This window comes from Mastomys coucha, unplaced genomic scaffold, assembly GCF_008632895.1.
Source record: "Mastomys coucha isolate ucsf_1 unplaced genomic scaffold, UCSF_Mcou_1 pScaffold9, whole genome shotgun sequence".
Classification (NCBI taxonomy): Eukaryota; Metazoa; Chordata; class Mammalia; order Rodentia; family Muridae; genus Mastomys; species Mastomys coucha.
This window is the reverse complement of record NW_022196915.1, coordinates 79,711,035-79,716,932: the sequence shown is the minus strand read 5'-3', so window position 1 is coordinate 79,716,932 and position 5,898 is coordinate 79,711,035. Positions and strand designations below refer to the sequence as shown.

The following is a 5,898-nucleotide window of genomic DNA, read 5'->3' as shown; positions in this document are numbered from 1 at the left end:
GTAATGTCTGAGGCACAATATCCAATCTTTTCACCTGTCATTCATATTTGCACATGCACATGCGTGCATGCACGCTCCCACCCACCCACACATACTCACACACACACATATGTGCTTACATGGCAAATGCATATGTTTATGAACCAGCACACAACACAAGAAAGAAAAATAAATAGATAAATAAAACAAAGATGTTTATGAACTAATACTTAAGAATATGTACATAATTTAAAACTAAGATGCATCTTTATAGAATAGATTTAATAAAACAGAAACTTACTGTTATAAAACAAAGTCATGTTATTTGGCTATCCACAGTACAATGGCTTTCCAAAGATGCAAATCTTTTCTTTAGAACCTTTATATACCCTTCTTTCCAGAGTAAATTCATTTAATAATCTTCTAAAGAAAGTTTATTGTGTATTTTCTGGGTAGGCCTAATTTTATGCAAATAAGATGACATGGTTGTCAACTAGAGACAGGTATTTGAACATGCTACTATTTTGGCTTTGTTCAGGAAGGAATAAGCCATTAACTAGAAAATTTCTGGTTACAAGTTGAAAAAAAGTAAAAAATAAAAATAAATAAAAACAAAAAACAAACAACCCTCCCAGAATGTGATTGTCCCTTAAACCCTCAAAGCAGTGTGCTACTCTGCATTGTCCCTTAAACCCTCAAAGCAGTGTGCAGATCTGCACTGTCCCTTAAACCCTCAAAGCACTGTGCAGCTCTGCATTGTCCCTTAAACCCTCAAAGCACTGTGCAGCTCTGCATTGTCCCTTAAACCCTCAAAGCAGTGTGCAGCTCTGCATTGTCCCTTAAACCCTCAAAGCAGTGTGCAGCTCTGCAGATACCTTAACCCTGTTTCATTGAATCCTGTTTTAGCTTTCAAACTTCCTCAAGACAAAGACTTACATACTGTTTCAATGAAATGTATTTCCTAAAACATAAATAGAAAATTGCTGCCATTGTCTAATTAATCTAATATGTTCATAAGAAAGGAAAATGTTAGTAGTATTCTTGCTGTTTGCTGTAGTCATTTTAGAAATTTTCATGGAATATTGTATTTCTTCTAAACATTGCCAAAATACTTTCTAGTGTTGGTTATGGTCCCACTTTATAGATGCAAAACCTCCATTTTGTATAGGCAAAGCCTGGAAAATTAATAAGACATGGTATTTTTGATCATAATCATCTAAGTTTCTAGTATAAAATGATATTATTTGGAAATGGAAAACTCTAATACCTTCCTAAAAATGTTTTTGTTCTTTAACTTTTTCTACATATTTTTCTTAAAATAAACTATACCAAAATATGATATTCTGAACATGGCAGTTAATGGTTCACTATAGGTGAATTAAATTGAGCCTTCCATTTACTCATTTAATATGTCTGTGGTGAGAGCAATAGATCACTGTGGGTATCTCTGAACAAACATCTTGTCCTCTGTAGTTGCTGGCTCTCAGGCAGGCTCTACAGAAGAGCCATATGCTGCTGCAATTCCTGATACTGTTAATTGGTCCAGACTCGGACACCCATATGAATCTAGTTCTACATGTAGCTTCACATTCCTTTGAATTAACATTAGTATTGTAACATACTTTGTGTCTCCTTGGGTGAATGTTCCCTCATAATCTGTACTAAGGCACAATTTGCTATTTGATCACATGGATCACATCCATGAAAAAGACTTTTATATAGAACAAAATAAATTCAATGTACAGGAAGGAGATACTATTTGAAATGTAAATAGAGAAAATATCTAATAAAAAACAGATGGTGGAAACACAAAAATTTTAAATTGAGCCTAGTTTTAGTGTATTTTAAAAATATAAAATATCACTATTGCTACTGTGCTCTCTAATTATCCCTTTCCTTTTAGATTTCTTTTTGAGATTTTCATGCCTTTATGGTCAATTTGTGTGTAAATCAATTTTAGTGATCTTTTGCTACAAGATGATTATATTGACATTGACTATTATAATATATCCTGGCTAAAGTGTGGAACCAGTATTCCCTCAGAAAATATATGCTCTGATGTAGTTAATTATAAGGTATCATTAAAAGTCGAAACTCTATATGTAGTGTAGAGAACATGACACTTATCAGCTTATTTTAAGAATCCAACATTAAACTCAGAAATTCCAGAAAATCGTCTTGCACCTTTTGCAGATGTCCTTCATTTCCTTGTACCGACCTGAAGTCTGGCATGCAAAGTAACATTTTAGGATTAAGCATGTGATCATTTCTCTGTACCTTAACTGAGCCTCAATGTGATACACTAAATCATATCCACTCATCAGTTTTCCAATTATGCTTCTCCTATTTGATTAATTTCCTCATTAATGGAATAATTGGTAATCATAAAAATCATTTTCTTACCTCATTACCACACCATATAACTCCTGCTGCTTCCTTATCACCGTCTTCCTTTTCAGTCTCTAATCAATTTACATTGAAAATAAGTGTCCTATAATGACTTCACGTACATGTATTTAAAAAGACCAAAATCAACTTCTAATGAGCAAAAATTATCTACCTCTACCCTAAATATCATAGTGCTGTTACCCTAGGGAGGAGTTTGGGACTCTGCATTCAATTACTTTAAAAGTAGTCACTGATGCAAGGCTAAGAAGACTGTTTATGGGGCAACTATCAGTTCTTTGGATTGCATTTAGGCCAGCTATATAGGAGATAACTCATGGCTGCTACTTTAAATGTGATCATGATAAAGGTTAAAAGGCCATAGGAAGACAAGTGGAGAAATTCGTATGTTTTCTTAAATAGTCATGTTGTCAGAACTGCCTTTGCAATATCTGTTTATAAGTATCTATTGTCCTGCTCAGCCTTTGTTAGAGAAGATTATTATTTACTAGAGAATAGATAATACAGTCTCATAACTGTCCAAATGTTGAGAACAAACACCTGTGAATACTCAGCCATGAATGGGTAAAGATCGATATTGACACTCTCAAGTCAACAAAGGTGCAAGATGCATCATGGGTGAGGAGGAAGACAGAATACAAGCCTAGGACGATGGGGAGTAGTGCTGTGATATGTTATTCTCTGGACAGGACATGGCATGGCAGTTGGACACAGGATCTCACAGCAACTGCTATTACATGCATAGATTTGCATACTATTAATGCAATTGACGATTCTAACACAGAGTAGGAAGGGTCCTCCAAGTTCCAACTGGTAGCTGAATAGGCAGTTGATGGCCAGTGGAGTTGATTTCCTTTGGAGTATGGCCACTTGTACTTTTCCCATGTCCAGAGGCTAATCCCAGAGCCATACAACACTCCTGTGACTCGGTGAGCTATAAACGATTTTCTTTTTATTTTATTTAATCTTTTTTTACAGTCCAGATTTTATCCCCTTCCAGGTCCATCCTCTGACTATTCCACATCCCATGCCTCCTCCCACATCTCCATGAGGATGCCCCCACTCCCCTACCCCACAAAACCTCCCCACTCCCTGGGGCCTCCAGTCTCTTAGGGTTAGGTGCCTCATCTCTGATTGAGTCCAGACTTGGTAGTCCTCTGCTGTATATGTGTTGGGGGCCTATGTCAGTTGCTGTATGCTGCCTGTTGATGGCCCAGTGTCTGAGAGATCTCGGGGGTCCAGGTTGGTTGAGACTACTGATCTTCCTATAAGGTTGCTCTCCTCCTAAGCTTCCTCTAGATTTTTCTTAATTCACCTACAGGGGTCAGCAGCTTCTGTCCATTAGGTTGTTGTAAATATCTGCATCTGACTCTTTCAGCTGCTCATTGGGTCCTTCAGGGGGCAGTCATGACAGGCCTCTTTTTGTGAGCCTCAGTAATAATGTCAGGCCTTGGGGCCTTCCCTTGAGCTGGATCCCACTTTGGGCCTCCTTTCCCTCAGGCTCTTCTTCATTTCTGTCCCTGCATTTCGTTGAGACAGGAAAAATTATGGGTCAGAGTTTTTGACTGTGGGATGGCAACCCCATCCCTCACTTGATGCCCTGTCTTTCTTTCTGCTGGAGGTGGGCTCTACAGGTTCCCTCTCCCCACTGTAAAGCATTTCATCTAAGATCCTCCCTTTGAGTCTTGAGAGTCTTTCACTTCCCAGATCTCTGGTACATTCTGGAGGGTCCCCTCCCCTCCTGCTTCCAGAGGTTAGCTCATTTAGTTATGTTAACAATCTCTTGGATTGTTCTATGGTCAGGATTATCTGTTCTACTGTTTCCTTTTCTATAGCTGGAGATGTTATTGACTTTATGTTCTGTAACAATAGGTACTCTTGAGACTCAGTTTCTAATTGAGACAGCATACTCCTTATTCTTAAGATTAGATTTAGAATAAATCATCTATGAATGATACAAATTCTCCTCCTATAGCATTTCAATCTCAGTTACTCCTGACATGGGCTGTACCAGACATTTAAATATTTTCCTACAAAATGGAGGTAGGCACATTTATAAAATGGAGGTAGTGTTGCTCCCAAGTCTGAATTCTCTCCATTACTTCTGGTCTCTCATTACTCAGAGTACTTTATCTGGCCTTAACCTTTTCTTACCTTTCATCTGTTCATGAGAATCATTATGCTGGTTATTTACTATGGATCCAAATGAAGCAACACATCATTATAAAGGTAATTTTAAAGTGATACTTTTACTTATGCAAGTGAATTCTTCTACAATTAAACTATAAAGAACAAAATGTATGTTACATATATATATATGTATATATATATATGACAACACATAATTTAAAATTAACACTATACTAAACAAAAATTAATATGGTACTTACTCAATTTTCCTTAAATCTAACTATTATGTTATCTTTTTTCTTTTTTAATGATGTATTAGAATATAGTTCATCTCTGAAATACCTTTAAAATTTTTGTTTATGAACAAGCTTTCCTTCCATAGTATAATATGGTCTGGAGCTCATGCTATGTGTTAGGATTTCATCAATGAGCTACACCTATCTTATAATCACATGTACTATATTTGCTTAAATAATGTAGACTTTATTTTAATAAATAATGGTTTGGGAGAAATAGGGCTTGAAAGTGCTAAGTCCACCTTACCATGTAAATTGCTTATATATAGTCCTAACCAGATGAATCAAATTAAAAAATAAATGATATATAAAATTACAAAAAATAAGAAATTCTATAAAGTGAATCTTTCTATTTCTATCAACTCAAACATACTATTTTATTTTCAACAATTAAATTAAAACCTATTGAAAAAAGTAATTTCAGGACAAGTTTACTTTCTACTTTAAAACATTGTGTTAATATAAACTGGTCATAGATTAGGCAATGCTAGAACAGTAAGATTCTCAAAAACAAACACAGTATGTCTTGGATTTTGTTTTAAGCAATATTTTTGATGTATGTGAAATATCGAGTAATATGGAGGGAGGGAAGAAGCCACACAGTCAACTTTATTTTTAAATGATGTAATGAAATCTAAAATGTTATTTCTAAAAATATTACAATCTCCCAAGAAAGATTCATAATATCATCTTCAAGTCTACACACACACACACAAACACACACACACACACACACACGTGAGTGAACACAAACGTATGTATGACCACATATGTACAAACTTGCACAAATATACGAAGACTAGGAGAAAAATATAACCTTAAAGTTAAGAGAGTAAATTTGAAAAAATAAACTTTTAATAGATTTATAAAATTAATATAGAAATGTACAAAACTTTATAGAATCCCTTGGTTGTGCGGAGACTTGATGACCCAGAATAGGAGAATGCTGGGGTGCTGAGGCAGGATTGGATGGGCGGTTGGGGGAGCACCCTCATAGAGGCAGGGAGGAGAGAGAAGGAGGTAAGGAGCTTGTGGAGGGGAATCTAGGAAGGGTAATAACATTTGAAATATAAATAATTAAAATAAC

The 5,898-nt window shown here is 35.7% G+C and overlaps 1 long non-coding RNA gene across 1 annotated transcript in view; it reads left to right on the top strand.

Moving 5' to 3' along the window:
• The first annotated feature begins 3,201 nt into the window (after positions 1-3,201).
• The window catches only part of LOC116084431, a 12,364-nt gene continuing 9,667 nt past the window's right edge, over positions 3,202-5,898 (top strand). Inside the window, exon 1 of the long non-coding RNA XR_004116108.1 lies at positions 3,202-3,314. This is a non-coding gene — a long non-coding RNA (uncharacterized LOC116084431). The remainder of the gene's footprint in view (positions 3,315-5,898) is intronic.